This window comes from Mastomys coucha, unplaced genomic scaffold (assembly GCF_008632895.1).
Source record: "Mastomys coucha isolate ucsf_1 unplaced genomic scaffold, UCSF_Mcou_1 pScaffold18, whole genome shotgun sequence".
NCBI lineage: Eukaryota > Metazoa > Chordata > Mammalia > Rodentia > Muridae > Mastomys > Mastomys coucha.
The window spans coordinates 8981738-9003840 of NW_022196900.1; positions in this window are offsets into that span (position 1 = coordinate 8981738).

The window sequence follows — 22103 nt, forward strand, 5'->3', positions numbered from 1 at the left end:
AAACAACTTGGCAGTGTTCCTATTTTTGAAGAGTTACTAACCAGACGACCAGCAAGGTCAATCTTAAATAGAGATCATTTGTGGAGATTCATAATAAAAATTATGTATGTGTACATGTGTTATGCCTCCATTTATAATTCCTAAAAATGCAAGCACAAATGTCATCACAACAATAGCTTATGATTTGTTCATACGATGTAATACTTCAGAATAACAAAAATGAATACAATAATGAAAACACACATAATGACGTGGAAAAATACTTAATATTGGGTGAAAATAAATTCATCTAGAATTAGTCCAGTTAAGTCTAGATTAAAAAATGTTCGCTGGGTTACATGTCTTGGAGATATAACAAAGTATAGAAAAACAGTTTTAGTAGATGATATATGTAATAGCTATTCTTGGTTGTCAACTTGACTACATCTGACATTAACTAAAACCCAAGGCACTGGGTACACCTGTATGGGATTATTTTTGTTTTTGTTTTTTCTTAGTTAAATCATCTGAAGTGGGAAGAGCCACTTTTAATCCAACCTTTTGTGATGGGAAGGTCCACCTTAATCTGGGCCACACCTTCTGCTGGCACCCTATGTAGCACATGGACAAAAGGAAGCCTGCTCTCTGCCTATTTGCCCTCCATATTGCTGGTGAGAGAATTCTCACTGATATTAGAGCCTACTTCTTCAGGACTCTGGCTTAAATTGATGACCCGCTGAGACATCCAGCCTCATGGCTTGAACAACTACTGGATTCTTTGACCTTCTGTTGGTAGACAGCCATGGTTTAACAAGCTGTACCACAGCCTCAAAACCATTCTAATAAATCCCCTTTGTGTATTTTATAATTTATATATTTATAAATCCCCCTTATATATTTTATATACTTTATATCCCAATTTGCCGACACCTGCAGTTACTGACGCTCTCCTGGGAACTTGGGGAGTGCTAAAAGCCCATAGTGTGAGCTATTTTACAAACTTAAGGAAACAAATGCATTTGATTATCCTGAGTCATCAATGTGGGAGACAACAGATTTGATGAGTCTGTATGTAAACAATTTGTGGAAAAATAAAGAAAATAATGATGCTTATTGGTGGCTCTTAGCATCTTTTGATAAATTAACAAAGGAGAAGAAAGTGCTCCACAATAGAACTAACCTGGTTCTAGCATCCCAGAATATGGTGAGAGCAACAATGAACTCAGTGGTAAAACTGGCCAGCCCTAGATGCATATGAATAGTCTGAAGGTTTCTAAATGTACCCTGAAAGAAAGGCTTCTCTTCAGAAGCCACAGAGCTCAAGTTTCAGAAAATCAAACCAAAGCCTTCATTATAAGGTTGTCTGAATTCCAGCGAAAATTCAAATCCCAGCCTCAGAGGCTGTTAGCAATTGAAGCAAGAGCATTGTTTTAAATGGGGGTAGGAGTAAATCCTGTAATTTGGGGTGGAGATATATGGGAGAAGCTGAGAACTTTGAACTGCAGATTCTCAAGGGTTTAATCTCAAGAAGTCTCTCTGTCCTCAACAGAAGAGGTACTCCCACCCTCATCATGCCCTGAGATATTGTGAAATATTCCCTTTTCAATCTTTGGCTAAGGAAATTAATTCTTCATTAGCTGCTAAACCATCAGTGACTTTCTCTGAAGAAGATGCCAGGCAAGACAGTACTGATGTTCTTCAGAGCGTACCAAGTCCCCTCTACACCTATGACCAGACTTAAGGCTAAACAGGTTCCTAGAGGGGAGGTAGGATGTATAGTCTATGAGGAGTTATGCTACACTGCTAAAGAATCTAATAAGTTTGCAAACTCATTCAAACAGACATCTGGGGAATATGAATGGGAATGGATTTCAAAGGTGTGGGAAAAGAGTGAAAGGAACATAAAATTGGATCTGGATGAGTTTATTGACATGGGCCCAATGAGTGGCGAGTCTAGGTTTAAGATGGAAGCTCTTACACTTTCAAAGAAATAGGTATCAAAAGCTTGAATAATTGGCTGAAGCATTTGCCAAAAGATGGTCTCCTGAAAAGGAACTGGAGAGGTCTGAGATGGCTTAGTGTTGATGAAGAGATTTTTTTAAGACTCAGGGAAATTGCAAAGCTAGACCCTGAGGGCATATGCTGAATAAAACATAATTGTCCACATGAGAAGGTCCGGAAGGCATGCCTTGCACTAATCCTATAAGATGCCAAATGTGAGGGAGAATCAGCACATTTAAAAAGTTTTGTGGCTGCCCCTTTTCTTGTACCTGACCCTAGGGTTGTAGAACCTGATGCTCAGATAGATGAATTAAATGCAATGGGTTTAACTTGAATCCAGGTGGCTACACTGAATCACCAAACTCAAGGTGATAGTAGTTCTCATAATGGGCAGATAGACGAGGAAATGTCCATAACTCCCCATTCCATAATGGGAAGCACAGGAAAAGTGATTTTTATAGCGGGATGACTTAATATGGACCTTTGGTATTAGCTAGTCAATTGTGGTGTTTCCAGGCATGAAATAGGTTAGAAGCCTGGTATACTTTGTTTAATCTATATAAGAGGAAAAAAGTCTCAAACAAATGAAAGAAAGGCTACTTTGGATTGTAGCAAAGGGAAATCTTAGCCAATGAAACAATGTCCACACTTGAGTCAGTTTGCAGACCCAGAACCCCTTGAATGAGTGAATGGATGAATGAATGAATAAATGAATGAATAACCATGTTCCCCTGAAGAAGGACTTTGATAAGATAACTGAGAGTTTTAATGTTAACCTTTCTCTGGTCATTCTCAAGAGGTACCTGTAGTGGTTTGAATACGCTTGGCCCATGGGAAGTGGCACTATGTGGCCTTGTTGGAGTAGGTGTTTGTTTGTTGGAGGAAATGTGTCATTGTGGATGTGGACTTTGAGGTCCTATGCTCAAGAGATACAATAAATTACAAAATTTAGGAGCTGGGTGGTGGTGGTGCACACCTTTAATCCCAGCACTTGGGAGACAGAGGCAGGTAGATTTCTGAGTTCAAGGCCAGCCTGGTCTATGGAGTGAGTTCCAGGACAGCCAGGGCTACACAGAGAAACCCTGTCTCGAAAAACCAAAAAAAAAAACAAAACAAAAAAAAACCATTTAGAATGGTGACTAAGTGACATGTGGATGAAGCAAGAGGGAGAGCTAGAAAAGTTACACAGAGCCCTTTAAAGATATAGATGATAGTTCTTTATTTCTTTATTTATATAGATGGCAACTATAGTGGATATTGATAGTTTAGTGCTTCTTTGTAGCTTGTGGAAAATTTAGCAGTTTTATCTATATTCAATATTTGAGAAACGGATTTCTTTCAAAGAATATCTACTGGTATGTGAAAATATATGATATATGAAGCTAGCCTCGAAAATCTGCAGTAACAAAAACATGATTTTCATACATTGTTTTAAAATGAGAATAGAAAAGCCAGGTGTGGTGATGTACACTTATCCTCAACTCTTAGGACATTGAAGCAGGAAGGTTATAAGTTCAAGTTCATCCTGGACTACACAGCAAGAATCTCTCTCTCTCAAAAAAAAAAAAAATGTGTCAACTAGAATAGAAAATCAGAAAATCTATGGTTGCAACTCCACATAAATTATAGTAAGAGTAAATAGAAAAAGACTTAAGCTAATTTTTAGCTTAATTTTTCTTCATTTTCTGCTTCATTTTCATTCCCATTAATATTCTGTGCCAAAAATTTAATGATGCAATTAAAAGAAAAAAAATCATGCTCTGTGCAAGTCTGTCAATACCATTTGAACCAGAACCTAAATAACCAAGGTACAAACATTTACCTGGGACAGTTAGTGTTAAAGTATCCAAGGGCAAGATCAACCGCTTCACTGGGACACTTGGGAACCTTTCTTCATACAGCACTTAAAATCATCCTGAAGCCTCCTACACCCCTGCTATCTTAAACACAATCCTGGTAGCCATAGCTACAATATCTTCAAGGACACTGCCCTCAAATCCTTCCTAGGCCAACCCTGTAACCTAATGACCTCTTTCTGTAAAACAATGAACTTAGGGCTAAGGAAAAGTCTATGACCAACTGACTCTTTGTTAGGGGTACTAGGAAGTGGGAGTGTGCTTTAAAGAAACTCTACCAGGTCCCATTTGACTTGCAAACAAAATTATTCTTACTTTTAGACACAAAAGTGCCCTAGATAATTCAGAGTCACCCAGATACTTAATCTCAGTCATTGAATTGAGATAATTGAATATTTCTCGGAGACATGAAAACGAAGCAAGGAACATCAATGCTTACTTTTTTACCTGCTCAAATATCTAGATTTGAGAAAGAACAGAAAAAAGAAGTGGAAATTATTGATTGTGCTAGGACTCTAAATCACAACTGAAGGCTCATGCCACCAAACTTAGAAAAAAAAAATCAATACTGCTGTGTTGAAGTTGAGAATAAATTAGAGACATGTAAAAGTCTGGAATAACAATATGCTATAAAAATTACTGATATAAAAATATGCCATTTAACAAATTTGATACTACAGAGGCATAAAATTCTACATGGAGTCTGGAAGCAACCATATGAACATAAGGAGGCAACTGGGGTGGTGCCAACATGGTTAATTCAGAAAGAAACTCAAATTTATAACTGGTTAGGTTTAATTTCTGTTTTGAAGATAAATCACATGCCAGAAATCTATATACTTTAAAAATGTTTTCAACTGATATTTAAAGGTAAAACTGGACAATATAAAAAAATATATTTTCAGTAAATATCTCTCTTCTTTTCTCCCTCAAATCCCAGAATGCCAACATTTATACACACATATGTATCTACACACATCCATATTCATTTGTACATTGAGGGTTTTCAGCATGAACGATTCTAGGTTATGAACTATAATATATACATTAAAACCATTGCAACAATTTAAAAAAAAATTAGTTGTGCCATTTTAGTGTTTAAAGAATGTTCAACAATTTTAAAAGAAATATATTTATGAAAAGTTGGAAAAGAAGCCCAAGTTGATTGACAGTTTGGAGTTTGTGTTTCCACCATCTGATTATAGCCAAAATGCAAATGGGATTAAGTTCTGAGAGACAGGAATCTGTGGAGTGTCTGCAGCTTATTAGAATCTTCTCTCTAGGTACCAGCAGCAAGGTCACCAAGGGCAACCTTGAGGCGGCGTCTCTCAGGATGAAGGAGGAGAGAATAATCTTATCCCAAGGCGGTCCACTGATGGAGTTATTGGAAAGTTGGGTTGTGAATTTGTTCTTGATATCATTGGGAAAAAGAACTGATGTTTTCTGTCTGGCATTGCACATGGAGCCAAGGGTGGCACAGGTCCCACATGTGTGCCCTAAGCAAATTCTGTAATTGTCTACATCTTTAAGAGGGCAAAACACATACACTTAGGCAAACCATTGCAAACACAGTTCTTTATATACATAAAAGTTGAATAAATGTAAACAGCATAATCATTTAACAAAGACACTCAGACATTTGATTAAAATATCAACTTTGTGGTCTGGCTCAGGTATAAAGGTGTTTCCCACAGGGCCTGATGACCTGAGTTCAATTCCCTAGAACTCGCGTGATGAAAAGAAGAGAACTGAGTTCTGTAGGTTGTCTTCTGACTGCTACATGTACACTTTGATACACACACACACACACACACACACACACACACACACTAGATAGGTAGATAGAGAGATAGATAGATGATAGATAGATAGATAGATAGATAGATAGACCAACAGATAGATAGATAGATAGATAGATAGATAGATAGATAGATAGATAGATAGACAGACAGACAGATAGATAAATGTAAATCCACTTTGTGTCTGAGAGGCTCTTTTATGTCTCATATGTTCTATACATCTAGTAACAGAATAAGAACTGACTTACATTCCCAATACATCTTTAACCAGCAAACACTGTGTCTGTGGAAGAAACACCAAGTATTAAGCAGACACACAGAGAAAACAAACCAAGTCTTCCTAAGGAAAGCTTTGTTTTATCCCAGGAAACAGCATCATTTCTGGTCTTGAAATATGGGAAGTGTTTGGTCAATAGAGAGACTGGCAAAGGCATTCTCTTCATCAATTAGTCAACCATTTAGTTTTGCCTAACTCTATGCACCTTGTTGATAATAGAAATAAGCACCAAATCACAGCTTTGGGAGGAGGTATGGAGATAGAAGCAGGTAGATGGGGGAATCAACGTGGGGACAGGTTCTCAGGAATATGACAGGAAGTTGCTACATAGAATGAAGATCATGGTTATAAGTCACCGTGTTGGGGCTCTTTATACATGGGATGTAAATGCTGGAAAAGATCTATTCAGGCCTCTCTACAATAAGACATTGGATGGACTACAAGTCACGGCTCCACTTGAGCCATCACAGACATGCAGGACCGCCAAGTCCTCTGAACTCAAGGAGACACAGTTCTTTCTGAAGAGTGCAAGGCTGTGGACTCATGAACCAGACTACTGGAGGAGTGAATGGGTACCACATACAATGGACAAGAACTCAGATTTCTTTTTTTCCTTTTAATTAATTGCAAAGGATTAAATGTGAGATAGCTTTTTCCACTTTCAGGGCAGCTGCCACACAGTCATTTGAAATAACAGGCTGGGGCAGGAAGGCAGCAGCTTATTTGGGATCTGGAGCAGACGGTTTTTCCAACCCTGCCAACACCCATGCCTCTCCAGGCTTCACTGTTCCCTCTGTTTCTATTCCCAAAGCAGCTAATGCTTCCTGGTTCCATCGCCTTTGTGCATGACATTGCTTACTGTGGTAAGTGAAAGCCAAGACACACAAACACGCTTTGGCTCTTGGTAGCCACTTCCCTTCAAGGACCACTATGAGAATCAAATAAATTACTTTGTGTTCTCTAACATGAGAAAGTCTTTTAAGTGATTTAAAAAGTGTTTGCTGGTGCTGGAGAGATGGCTAATCAGTTAAAGTTAAGGGTGCTTATCGCCCTTGTAGGGGACCTGAGTTTGGTTTCCAACACCCAAACTGAGTGACTCACGACTCTTGAAACTCCAGCTCTAGCCAATGCTGAGCCATCTCCTGGGCACCGTGGGCCCCTACACTCATATGCACATACCCACATATGCATAATTTAAGATAAAATTACTTTTTTAATGTTTAGTGTAAGACTGCCCTAATTCATAAATCTCTACAGAGCTAGGAATCTCAATCCATTCCTGTTTCAAAATCATTGCTAATACTTTTAGAAGACTAAGAACTGGCTAAGAACAGAATAGAGTCCAGAAATAGATGCACACACCTACAGTAAAGTGACTTTTGTAGTTCAGCAGAGAAAAGAAAATCTCTTGAACAATTGGTTTGGAATAGCTGGATGCAGATTTTTTTTTTAATGGCAGAAAGATTTTTGACCCCTCTCCTACTGTACACACACAGCATTCGTTTAAAGTGGGTCATCGACTTAAATGTGAGGATAATACAATAAAGTCACAAGGGAAAAACATTAAAGTCTAAGAGTACTTTGCCCTCCGGCAATGAGCAAAAAAAAAAATGCGAAGGACATGGATGACTCATACAAGAAAAACCTTGATAAATTGTACTCGCTCAAGCCACACAATGTTTGCTCATCCAACAGATCAAGGAAATAAACAGCTGGCCACACACTGAGGAAGAAGCACTATACGTGCTTATACATGACGAATATATTGTGCCCAGAGCATACAAAGAAATCCCATAATTCAATAAGAAAGGGATGACCCAGTTTTTAAAAGAAGAATAAGACTTGAACATGCAGCTCACAAAGGCAACTTGAATGGCCAAGGAACACAAGTGCAGGTATGCAGCCTCTTCAGTGGCCGGGCTAGCACAAGCTAAGACACCAGTGCACATGTGAGAGCAGACACACATGTGCCTATGTGTGTGCATAAGTGCATAAACACACACATGCACTTGTATACATATATACACATAAACATACACATACACACACATACATGTACACATTTACTCATACACATATACATACATAAACATACACATGCTCTCATACACATATACACAGGTACTCATACACTTACACACACATACATGGACACATGTATTCATACACATATACACACATAAACATACACATGTACTCATATACATATATAAACACACATGTACTCATACACTCATACACACATATGCACCTACATACTTTTTTTTTAAAGATCAATATCAACAAATGCTAAGCAGAATATGGAGAGCAAGCTTTCATTTGCTACTAGTGAGTGAGTGCATTTAAAATGGCATACCTCCTTTGGAAACTGTTTAGATATATTTTCTTCCTCCCTCCCTTCCTTCCATCCTTCCTTGTATCCTTCTTCTTTTCCTTTCTTCCTTCCTTTCTTCTTTCCTTCTTCATTTAATTCTTCCTTCTTTTGCGAGTTTTTGTTTTGAGACAGTGTATCCTTGCTCACATGGAACCTGCTCTGTAGACCAGGCTGCCTTGATGGAGCATCTCCCTCCTGCTGTGCCTGTGAATGCTAGGATCAGTGTTCAACATACCAACCCGAAGCCCGGCAACTCCACCCTTAGGACACATACACGGACAGGACTTAAAATCTAAACTTTTATTAACTTCATGGGTATAATTTGTATACTATGGAATGCTCAGATCATTCCGTTCAAGTAATTTTTAGTATATTTACTTAAAGTTTTATATAAGAATGTACATAGAAACTTTGACTGGAAAAGTCCAGGTGAATACTGACAGGAGAATGGATTGTTATTAAGTAGTATATTCAAAGAATAAAATACTACTCAGGAGTCAGAAGGCATGAACCACTGTTACACAAAACATGAATGAGTCTCAAAAACACTGCACTCGGTGAAAAAAATAAGATGCAAAAGAGCACATGATGTATACTGTGTGGTTCCACTTTTTCAAAAGCCCAGAGCAGACACAACTCACCTCTAATGATGGAAAAATCATTGATTTGGGGTAAGCCTGGGGGACTTGCCAGGTTGATGAAAATGTCCTGTGTCTCCATGGACAGTTATCAAAATGGATTGAATTTGTGAATACGAATATTTCCGTGTATATAAATTACACATCAATATTGTAAAGGCTTAGATTGTAGGTGGTTCCTCCCAAGACATAACTGAAGCCTTTCCTGAAGTCCTGACTCTGGGATAACTAAAGCTGGACTCAGCACAGATTTCAGTGAACCTCCAGACTTCGGTTGGAGGTGGAGTCATTCTAGCCTTATGAAAATTTAGCTCAAATCCTGGATGGGACAAGTTCCAAAACAAATAGTAAAACTGGGGTGGACTAAGTCAGGAGGTCACTCCAAAAAGAACAGGAGCTTTGCTTGTGAGAGAGCAGTCCAAAGCTTATGTTGCAAAACTACATAAGATGGTTGTGAGAGACTGATGCCCGCCTACACATTTGTGTTCAGGTTTGGTCCCTTGCTATGTATTGTAATGCTAGATACTGGCCCTGGTTGTCTCAGGGACAAGAAGATCTTCGCGTACACCAAGTGATGCGATGTAAACGTGTTCCCCCACCCCAAAGTTATCCCTGATTGGTCAATATAGATGCCTACAGCCTATCGCTGGGCAGAAAAGGAGTGGGTGGGGCTTTGGTTCCAGGAGAGGGAAGAGAGAGAAGGTGAAGCGAAGAGTTGATACCAACGGGTAGATGAGTCATGAGAATATGGCCACGAGGGCGGGCCAATTAGAGTAAGAGCAGCCCAGGCAGAGCATGGCAGGTTGTAACCTGGGGTTATGGGTAGGGAGGTAGATACTAATGGCTTATAGGATAGAATCTGCCCAGCTCTAGTGCTTTAAAGACTTATCATAAATATGAAGGTTTTATGTCTTTTATCTGGGAACTGAATGCTCCAAGGCGGGGTAGGAATTCCCCGATTGATATTAATTTTAACTACAACACATCTTCATAGATACAGAGGTCTCGCTTATGCCATCAACAAGTAATACCGTGTACAAACCACACAGCTCATAGTCTGAACTTCTCCATTGGTCTCTAGAGCAAGACAACTTTGAATTTGATCTCGGCTGGATGGATCCAAGCTTTGCTCTCTCAAAAGACTTTACAGAGAAGGGATGCAATTGGCTTTCACCTCAGTACCTCCCCTTGCAAGGGCATCCAGTCACTGGTGCCAGCCTAGAGTTGATTTTATCTCCAGAAATAACCGATTTCACTCACTGTTCTTGGCATCACCTGGCACAAGCAAAACCTGCCACTGTCCTCCTGAACTGATATCTTGGGGGCACACCTGTAAATGAAAGATGAGCTCTCAGCCAAGGAAGGCATTTATAATGTGCTAGCTCAACAATGAGACAAGTGTCCCTGGATTTTAGAAACATTTGGAGGCACAGTGCAAGCCTGTTGTGTTTGGTCACAGGAACACACTGTGACTTGTCAAACATAGAAACAAATTACTAACTCTCTACAGGAAAAGAAAAGGAAGAGCCTTGATGGCTTAGAGTCATCAGTCTATTTTTTGTTTGTTTATTTATTTACTTTTTTATTTACAAATAAAAGGTTCTTGAAAAATCTAATTCTGGACCACAGTATTCCCTAGAAAAATCGACAGGTTCATTCAGTACCATTTCTCTGCTTGTGGCTAAGACACCCTGGCCCTCTGTCAGTCTTCTACACTATCCCTATCACTCAGAGAGAGCCGAAGTCGCCCCATTGTAGTCTACACAGCTTTGTGGTCATTTTTCTCTTCTGCCACTGTACTCTTTGTGTCATGTGTTCATCCCGACTCTTACTAGACTCATTTTCACGTCCACACACCTTCTAACTCTATTTGGAACCATTACCACCATGCAGTTTCCACAACTGCCCTTTCCAGCACCACTGGCAGTAGGATGCCTTTATCCAAAGCCATTCTGCTTTGCTTCCCAGCATCTATACTTCCATCCTATCTGCCATCAAATCCTAGATATCTCCCAATATTCTCTACCACCACCATCTTCATTGTCCCATCTGCTAAATTTCCCTTCAAACCAAACAGGCTTATGCCAGGTACCCTGGGTGTCCACCACTCCTCTGCTCTCCACCAGGTGGCAAGGGTACCCATTTCACAAGGCAAAATGGAACATGCCACCTCCTATTTAAATTGTCCGGGTTCCTTCTTGTTCCTGAGATTACAAACAACACTCCCACCTTGTCCTGTGGCCTCTGACTTTGTCTCCAGCCTCATCTCATCCCTCTCCATCTTGCTTGCTATATCCCATGCTTCCTGTCACCTCCGGGCCTTTGCAAACACTCTTCCTACATCTGAGATGCCTTTCCTCTCCTTGCCTAGTTGACTCCGAATCTCAATTCAAAACATCTTCCCTTCTTATTTTTCAGAGAAGTCATGCCTGATCCCTGTATACTCAAACTATGGAAAACATTAGTGTCACATATTCTTGTATCTGTTTGAACTTTGCATTCATCAAGAGATAATAATATGTGTTTATTTGTTGAGTTGACAGGCTTATACAGTGGCATACCTATATGGTTTATGGATCACCAGCATTGACCACAGTGCCCTGTGGTTATTAAACACTGGGGGGAAGAACAGTTGTAGAAATGTTGAGGAGAATCTCCCATATTTGCCTTTCTGTTTTTTACTGATGCCACTACTGCTCATATATTTTTTATATATAGTATATATAAATGTATAGTGTGTGTGTGTGTGTGTGTGTGTGTGTGTGTGTGTGTGTGTGTGTGTGATTAAAAAGCTCATACTCCATTGGCCAATCCTTAGTCACTTAGTTCCATGTTTAAGTGATCATCTCTGGTCTCTTGTTCCCAATCTGTCCCTTTCAAATTTAATATGTACATCTCTCAACCAGACATCTCAAATAATTTGTTTAGGGACTACATATTGAAGTTGAAAAACTTTTACCTTAACCTTCCGATCTCTCTACAACTGGTACCTGATCCTGCTTTCCTGTCTCACTTGTCTCCTAAATGTTCCCACTTGATCCTATTGATGTCGCATTTGTAGGCTTCCCCCACAATCTCATGCAAGTCATACAGCAAATATGTATCAAACACATCCCTGGAGTCATGTGGGGTGCCAATGGTGCAGCCCAAAGTGGAAGGCCGATAAGGGTCCTGCTTACCCTGTTAGGTCTCCCCTTTGAGTGGGCATTTGCTCACGTGAACCACCTTCTCATTTACCCCTCTCTAACCCATCTCCATACTCCACCTCTCACTACAAATAGCCACGGCAAACTTCACCCCAAGATAGTGCCAAGTTCTATAGTGTGGACTCTCCCATGGTTTCCCACTCTTCCTGTCAACGCACTGTGGGAGAGAGAGCACTGGAGGAGGACTGAAAGGACAGAAGACACTCCCAGGTCTAGTTCAGTGAGAGAAGGCAGGGCCCACCAGTCAGTGGACACAGGCAGAGCTCAGGCAGGGGTTTACCACAGAAGCTGCAGTTCCCAGACTAAACAGTTGCCAGGTCCTCCTAAGCTTTTGCGAAGATGCTTGGAGAGTCGGGTTCACAGGCTGAGAAAGAAGAATGAGCTACCCGAGGCTATTTTGTGAGCATGAGGAGAACGAGTTTTCTGTGATCATGAAGTTCTGTTCATTTTACATGGCAACTAGTCTTAGCCATGGGACCAGATTCCTGGTTCTCTCTCTCTCCCCTCTCCCTCTCCCTTTCCCCATCCCCCTCCCTTCTCCCTCTCCCTTTCCCCCTCCCCCTCCCCTCCTCCTCTCCCCCCCCCATGTGTAAGAATGTTTCCAGAAGACACGAGCATTTGAACGTGAGAGCCCGTAAAATCACCTGCTGTCCAGCACATAGGTGAGCACCATCCCATCCATGGAGGGCTGAATAGGATGAAGAAGCAGAGAGAAGGTAAGTCCTTTCTGTCTAATGGCTCGCTCTGGGACAATCATCTTCTGCCCTCGGTGTGTGTCCCTTCACTCAGCCTAAGATCAACACTGTCAGATCTTGAGCTCCCAGGCTCTTAGGCCTTTGACCTATACCACTGGTTTTCCCAGTCTCCAGTTTGCAGGCAGTGGATCATGGGAGTAGCCTCCATTGCTGAAAGCCTCTTTACAATGAACCACGGCTTATTAGTAACTCTCGGCTCTCTTTCCCTGGCTAATACAACACTATGCAAAACACCTGCTGTCAGTTCTGTGCTCAGTCACCTCCCTTTCTCTCCCCCGAGGCACACCCTCTCCTACCTGCACTTCCTAACCTTGCCTAACCTTGCGTGGGCACCAGCTCTCAGTTCAAGGCCGTCATGAAGCCTGCCACCTGCTCATAGGGAGGCAGTGGCCCCTGGTACTTCTCACTTCTCCCATTTGTAACAAAGAATAGGAATGGTGGTGATAACAAGCTCGTCTGGAAATTCTGCTGTGATCTCTTAAACACCATGAAAAAAATGGTACCCTGAGTTTTCTCAGGACATCCAGTACTGTGCCAGGGAAATTACACTGAATGGAAATCACACCTTAGTCTGGAGTTCTTATGTAAATATTTAAAACTAAACATCTCCACCCAGAAGAGGCTAGGAGGGAGGAATAAGGAATGAAGGGGGCACCTAAAATACACAAGACAGTCCCTAGAGTATCACACTGAGAGAGATCTTTGGACCATTCAGGCTGAATCCCAACTAAAGCAACAGAAGTTTCATTTTATCCGACTATCTTCCGTGTCTCAGGGCCTCATTCTGTGGAAAGGCATCCTGACTGGGGTAGGCAGTCCACGTGGAGACCCACAGCCACTTTTTATTTTAGAGCACATCTGAACTGAACTCTGATTTCAGGCCGTGAAGCTAAAGCCTGAGAAGCAGGCTCATCAGTAGCTTCAGGGCGTTGAGAGCTGTTCTCACCCTTTGACCCACGGCAGAGCATGAAAATGCTTCCACACACACCCGTCCTCTGACTCCAGCCCTGTGCTCCTGGCTCTGTCTGTGACGGGGAACTCCAGTTCAGAGTTTTCAAGCTTTATTCCAGCTTCTGGACCCGCTTACAAAAGAAAAAGACACATTCTGTAGCCCAGACTTTTACACTTCCTGCCCTTGGCGTGATTCTATGGCCTTCAGCACTTTCAACACTTCTATAATTATAGGAACACCCAGAACTGAATGCAAAATCCTCAAAGTAAAACAGCAGATTTGGGTATTGAGCACTTCTACCATTGTGCCCAAGACTGCCGTGGTGTGTGTGTGTGTTTGTGTGTGTGAATGCAGATGCACATCTGCATATTGAAGAAACTGATGTCAGGTGTCATCTCACTCATTCTCACCTCCCTTTTACAACCAGGGTCTCTCATTGAACCTAGGTCTCACCAATTCAACAGTTGGTCAAAGACTACCAAGAACCCTCTATGTTCCTACCTCCCCAGTGCTGGATTATAGGCTATATACTGTCCTATCTGGTGTTCCTCAGGTAGTGGGAGTCAAACTCAAACCTGACGTCTGTACAGCAGACACTTGCCCTGCTTTATTGAATTGTTACTTTTTAAGCAGCCCATGCTTACTTGTCAGGCACTGCTCTGGGTACTTTGCATGTCTTGGCACAACCCTAATAATTCTAATAATATTAGCTGGAGCCAGTGTCAGCCCCTTGTCTCACAGGTAAGGAAAATGGAGCAGATTTTTAGGAAGCTCAGTCAAGATCACATAGCTTACAAATGGCAGCGCCAGAATTCTGACCAAGGCAGATGGTCTCGAAGCCTGTAGTCTTAATGCCGCAGCCAGCTTAATGAAAAATAAAAGTTGTCTTTTAAAATTTGCTAATTCTATTCACTGCTGCAAGGAGAGCTCTTGCAAGCTGTGAGACGTGGTCCTCTGTGTGCTTCGCGCATCCACCCCACTTGAATTTCAGATCATGAGTTTGAGTTTACTGTCTTCTTTTCTCCAAGTTCTATCCTGTATAATCCAACATATTAGCTGCTTTTCCTGAGGCTGGGACACCTCACAGCGGACATTATTTTTTTCTAAATGCCCATTTAAGTTTCTGATTTAAAAATATGGTTAACAACTTGATCAACGGGGGAAAGATATATAAGGCTGGTTTTGTTTTTCCTTGTTTAGCCATTTGCAAAGCTACTTAACTAATCCATTTTCTGGCCTATATCTCTATCTTTATGCTAGAAGGATAAACACTTGTTTAATGGGGCTAGAGAGGTAGGTCCATGGTTAAGAGAACTGCTCTTGCTGTTTGGTTCCCAGCCCCTACACAGAAGCTCACCACCACCTGCAACTATAGTTCCAGAGAGCTCTAAGATGCACTTCTGGCCTCCGTGGGCACTGTATGCATGGGACACTCATACACATAAACATAACTGTTTTTAAACAGTACTGTTTTCAAATTTTGTGTTTGTGCATTATCTCTGTTTGGGTGTGAGCACAGGCAGCCAAAGAGGCCAGGAGGGGATGATTTGGATGACCTGGAGTTGTGTCACAGGTGGTTATGAGGTACCTGATGTAGGTGTGGCAACTGAATTCAAGTGCTCTGGGAGAGCAGCACACACTCCTCGTGACTGCGCCATCTCTCCAGCCCTGTGATTAGTAAGTTTAACAGACACAGTATAAAACCAGGGCATACCAAGAATGAAGAACTTTTGAATATTATCTACCTGGACCACCAGTCAACAATCGTGAAGAGACTCTTTGTGAGCCGTGCTACTTTTATAGCAGTAGTAGGCTACTCAAAAACCACCTGTTGAGTCCTTTATTTGGAAACGCTGCTGGAAGCGGCCATGAGACTTACTGACCTCTGCTGCCCAGTGTCCCCATTATGCAGCTGAGCCTAAGAACTAGGACCTCCTTTTACAACTTCAGATGCTTGCCTCTAGTTGCCTGCTTGAGATCTTTATTTAGGCATTGACAAAGTATTACCAATTTACGTTTCAAACAGTGCTTCAGATTGTCAACCTGTTCCTGAGTCTGCCCCTCCCACAGTCTTCCCAACCTCAGTAAGTGACAAGGTAATGAGTCATCCTTATTCTCCTCTTACATTCTGTGGGTAATCCACTTGAAAACCCTGTAGGTTTTGCCTTCAAAATACATCCAGAACAAAAACGTTTTCTCAACCCTGCTGCTACATTCTTGTCCAAGCCAATGTCACCCCCTCTTCTGGACTAATGGGCCTGGGCTTCCACCTCAGTTCACACCAGTGCTGAGAACCCCAACTGGGAGGTGAGCCTTTCCCCCAGCTGTGGGAAAGATCAAAATCTATCAAGACCAGAGAGCCTCCGAGTTTGGGAGAATATGGGAGAATCCCTTGTTGGCAGGTTTTCTCCTTCTCTACCATGTCCGGGGAGTTCTCCTCGGTACTTGGCTCTACCTGAGGAATGTTACATGGCTTCAATTAGTTTGTAGGATCAATTTCCTTTCTCCTGACAAAACCTGTTCAGCCAGCACCTGAGATTCCTAAAATGCTTCCCCAGGCTAATGAGGTATGTCAGGTACCTTAAGACCCCGGCCAATGACCCTTGCCCATCCTGGATGTCCCTGCCTTCAGTCCTTCAAAATTTTATAAGCCTTCAATCACCCTAAGTAAAGTTGATCTACCTACTGACAAGCTGTCCCGGTGTGGTCACTCACTGCACGTACACACAGGGCTTCCGAATCCCCTGTTTAACATCTCTGCTCCCACTGCCGTCAAGGACCCAATTGGCTGACGATCCACGAGAGCATCGGGGAAACCCACACGAGCTGCCGAGTGTGAGTGTGTAAGACACAGGCAATGGAGGCCACCACTCCCAGAGGTACCTGGAATTTATACTGTCTAAGCAGGTTCCTAAGAGTCTTTAGCCAATATCTGACTGAAGATAAAAGCTCTTGTCCAGAGCAGAGCAGTGGTGGCGCTTGCCTTTAATCCCAGCACTTGGGAGGCAGAGGCAGGCAGATTTTTGAGTTCGAGGCCAGCCTGGTCTACAGAGTGAGTTCCAGAACAGCCAGGGCTATACAGAGAAACCCTGTCTCGAAAAAAACAAACAATCAAACAAACAAACAAAAAGCTCTTGTCCGTTGTCACACCCTGGGAATCATTTCTACATTAGGCTGAAGCTGCCCATCACCATATACCACACCTTACCTTGCCTCTCCCCTTCCCATCTACCACCGGACTCCTCTCGCCTCCTACCAGAGCACTCCCTCCATAAATTATACTCATGCAACCACAGTGACCCCATCAGAATGTTCACATCATTCCTCTGCTGAAAATCTTCCATCAGTATCCTCTCAGTAATAAAATAAGTCTCTAAGGATTGGGACAAGAGCTAGCTGCTCTTGCAGAGAACTTGAATATCGACATGGCGGTTCATAACCATCTGTAACTGCAGTTCTGGTGGATCCAACGCCCTCTTCTGGCTTCTGTGGGCATGGCACGTGATAGGCACACATACATATAAGCAAGCACACACATGAAGTAAATATCTTTAAATAAGTATTCAGTCTCCGCTGCAGCCAGAGGAAGCTGCACAACCTTCCCCACCAAGCATCTGCTTCATCTCCTTTCATTCTCCCTGGCACCCATTCCGCTCTACTGCCATGGTTGCTGTGGCATTCCCAAAACACAAGGCAGCCGCCCCTGTCAACATCTTGGTACCAGAGTTTCCTCCACCAAGAAAGCTCTTTGTGGGGATGTGCTTGCCTTGTGCGCATCTGTCCGGTCTCTGTTTAAATGTCATTTGCTGTAGGTGCTTTCTGTCATTATTATAAGTGGCACACATAGAAATTTTGTGTCACTTCTCTATGATCTGTCTCTTCCTGCCATGGAGACATTAGTCCCCTAAGAACAAGAGCATGGCTCTGGATACCCTTGAATCCCTAGAACATAAAGTCGATCCCACATACATTAGGCATTAAAAACATTTGGTGAAGAAAAGGTATTGGGTGTTAAGGACAACTTAAGTGCATTATGCACATGTATGAAAATGTCACAGTGAACCCACTATGTGTAACTAATATGTGCTAATAATTTTTTAAACTGTCGTCTTACTCTAACAAGCTGTCTCTTGAGTCTCTGGATACAAAACACACAGGCATAAGTTCTGCAAGCAATATTTATTCTGTCTTTTATTTTTTTTTAAACATATACCTTGGGAACCCTCACCTGGGAGAGAAACAACAGAAGCAAAATAGAAATTGAGTTGTTATGACTTTGCTCCCTTACATTTGCCACTGTTATAAAGGAGGGGAACAAAGCCGTGGATAATATGCGGAAGTCACGAAACAATAGAGCTTTGCCATCCAGAAAGCTTGAAGACTGTGCTGCTTGCTCAAATGGCTCCTAGTCAGGTTGCTAGGCAGAAATCTCCAAAATATGGAGCACAGTTGCTATCATTAGTGAAAACTCAAGAAATGAAATTTAAAGTCGAGAAAATTTTGTGTAACAGAAACCGTTGATATTTAGAACCAACGAAAGCCCAGTAACTACTCAGTCATACGGAAAGTAGATGAGTTCCTGTGCCCATAGGAAGGGCTTTGTGACAAGTTTCAGAATGTACAAAAAGTGAGATGGAAGCATCTTGGATTTGTAGATCTGTGAGGGATCAGTGGACCATGGAAATGAAGCCAGTGTGCACATCTCTCCATCTTTACACATATAAAACTTCCCCTTCCAGCAGCAGGACTGGGGATGGCAGGCACAGTTGACTTGCAGAAAGATATCACCCTCCACTTAGCTCAGAAATCTAGCAAAACAGTCCTCTCCCCATACTCAGTAAGTTTTCTCGAAGTCAGTTTGCAGTACACACGGACTTGTAAGCGGCTGCAGCTGAATCCTAGTGCTTGCTGTTACTAAAAATGGTGGGCAGGTGTGGGCCGCTTCCTCCGTCAGGCTCCACGGGTCTTCCACTTCCTGATGTTCAGCTCTACCCTGAGGCTTCATGATCCCCCACTGTGAGGTCCCCAAAGGCCACCTCTCTCCTAGAACCCCCTGGTATAGCTGCTCACCTCACAGTCTGCTTCTTCAAATGCTTTCTCAGTGTCCTGGGGAAGTGAGAGCCCCTACCACCTGCCTTCTGCTCTCTCACACACCAGGTCCCTTTGTTCTTTATTGATCCTAGTGGGGGAAACTTCCCTATGACAGACAGAATCCTCACCACTCCCAGAGAGAATCAGTATTGTCTCCCAAAGGGGGCCTCTCTCCCTCTTTGACTGATCCCAACAATTCCCTCTACAATCTGTTGCAGTATTTTCCAAAGAATAGTCCCAGACTCCCTGAGCCAAGAGACTAGGTCTAGGCAGAAATTCTAACAAGCTGCCTGGGAGAGTTTGCAGCACAAATAAGTTTAAGGACGTGCACCCGTCCACTATGAGAGAGCATCTCCACAGTCCCCGCTTCTGTCCCAGAGATCACCACTCCTCCTGGGTATGCTCAGTGGTAGAGAAGGTCAGACTTGAGATCACGTAAAGGTCACATGGGGTCCAGTTTCTGAGAACACCAGTATTGTGGGAAGTGAAGAAATGTCCAAACTACATTACAAAAACTAGGATACATCCTAAATAATTAATATAAATAGATAAATTGATACATAAATACAGAAGCATGGGTGTATACAATTAGAAAATTCACAGCACCCAATAGCTTCTGTCATCCTGTCAAGGGGCACAAGTTTCAAATCAAGTGTGACTTTGTTTTGTTTTCAATGAGATCCAGTGTATATCTGATCCCGTGTGAAAAGGATATCAAAAACCAAAATTTTGAGGCCATTGTCAAAGGTGACACAATGATGTGACCCTTTCCATGAGGGCCATTACTCTGAAAACAGTAAGATTACCCTTCCATGAATGTGCTTCTGGACCAGAGCAGTGAAAGAAAAGTTCACGCTCACGAAGAAGAGGTATGCAACGCAAGCAAGCAAACAGCTGGAATCACTGAAGGCAGCAGTCCCTTAACCACTCCGTTCTGCTTCTGGGAAACTCTGACTCAGCGGATCCACTCCTAGGAGAGGAAACCAGATTCTGCTGGGTCGGGTCTACTCGGGTCTGCTCTCCGTTGCGGACACGGTGTTGTTATCCCTTTCTCTACTTGAACCCCATCTTGTAGGCAAGCCTTGGTTAGACTTTCCAGCCTGGTCTCTATTGTGTGACAGAAAATGAAGGGAAGCTGGAATGGCTGTCTGAGAAGGTGTGGCACTTTTAACAGTCAAAACAATGGGCAATGAAAAGTTCCCAAGGAGGAGATGGATGGCAGGGTCCCAAGTCCCTCCTCTCCGAGCCCTCGCACCCTGGAGGGTTGGGGTTTGTGTACAGGAAGGGAGGCTGCTCTGGCTGCCTTGGTGACTGGTGACGATCCACCTCCAAGCTCACCTCATGTGAATCCTGGCAACCAACGCCACTCACTGAGGGAGAGATGTGCGCTAAGGGGAAGAGCAGACATACCTTGGGACCACACGTTGACCCAGAAGAGGCAGGATGACATCTGACCGACCTTGGGAGTCGTGTTTGTTCCCTCAGGATATTTTTTTCTCCCCAGAGGAAAAAAAATAAAAATCTTCTCCACACCTGAAGGCGCTCTGCTTCGCTGCCATCGTATCCTAGGAAGGCAGAGTCTCCTTGGCAACTCGTTCCTGGGTTAAGAACAGAGGAAAGCCTGAGGCAGATGCCCCCGGCAGCCAGGGGTGAGGACAAGGGTCTCCACACAGACTCCTTCCTCCCCCGAACCCCGTCTGTTCTGGCACGTCAAATCATCCAGAACAGTGCATTTATTTAGCTGTGATGTTTCATCCCCATTAAGCCACAAAGAGGAGACGATTCTCTGATTTTATTTATAACCTGAAGGGATTATTTTTGAGTTAAGGCTTTAAGAATTCAGATCTATCAGGAAAGAACAGCTTGTGTAACGAACTTCCTGTTTTCATCATATTTGGACACCGAGCCTCGTTGTTGCCTGTTATTATTACACAGTTAATATGAACTGCCTGGCGTTTATTTTTAGCAGGGCTGACTCTATTGTAAGGACTGCATAACTGCTTTCAAAATGGGAAAATGTAATTACGGGATCTAACACTAAGTTGGGGATATTCTTAGGTCCTTTCATGAGGCAGTGGCTGAAAAAAAAATGAAAATAGACCATTTTAAATGGCTAAAGAAAACAGAGTTATTTGATCCAGAATAGTCCATTGAGCCTTTTACAAACTACACACTTCACAGAATAAAGTCTCACTTGAGTTGAAGTGACCTAAGCATGATTTATTTCTTCAGGGTAGCAGGAGAGTAAGAGAGAAAATCAGTAAAGAACAAAGGCAGGAAGAGTGTGACATCATTTACAGACTAGAAAATTATTAAGATGGCCCTAGAATGTCCCAAACCACCTGCACAGGAGATGAGACCTGGAGAAAATAAATGTCCACAACTGCATGTCTTGTGCTATGTGTGCAGAGCAAGTAAGTCCACTGTTTCATGGGCACAGATGACCAGTCCCTGGCCAGTGTACTGCATAGGATTGCCTCTTCATATTTGCTGTGACCTGAATTTAGTCTTTCCCACAATGCACTCTGTCGCTACCCACCTCATCCATGGCTGCTCCTGCTTTCCATCCCATTATTCCTTCATTCACTCAACAACAAAACTCTTGTTTGAGTGTATAGATAGGCCAGTCTCTGGGTATCCAGATATAATGGTAGAAACACATTTGATATGTTCTAGAAACACAAAAGGGAGATATCTAACCCAGGGGGTGGGGTAGGGAAAGCTTCCTGGAGAAGATGGCATTTGAAGCAGAGTCTGAACTTCAAGTTGGACTTATCCTGGAAAAACAAAATAAAATGTAAATGTAAATTTAAAAAAAATTATACATCAAAGAAGAACCTTTGGGGAGAGACCCAGTCATGGAAAAGTCTGTGGCAACATCAAGTGGAAACTGAATGAGAAGAATAAATAGGGTGAGAGCTATAGTGTCAAGGAGGGTTTTGCCATACAGAAAACAATGTGAACATGTTTCTGTAAACCTGTGAGTGATGGTTTAAGTAGTCCTGTAGTCGCATTGCTGTGTGAATGGTCAGAGAAGACATGGTACACACACACACACACACACACACACACATACACAACTATCATTTAGTCTTAAAAAGGAAGGGAATTATATAGTCTATCCTCTAACACAGACAAATCTTGAGAACATTGTGTTAATGAAATAAGCCAGTCT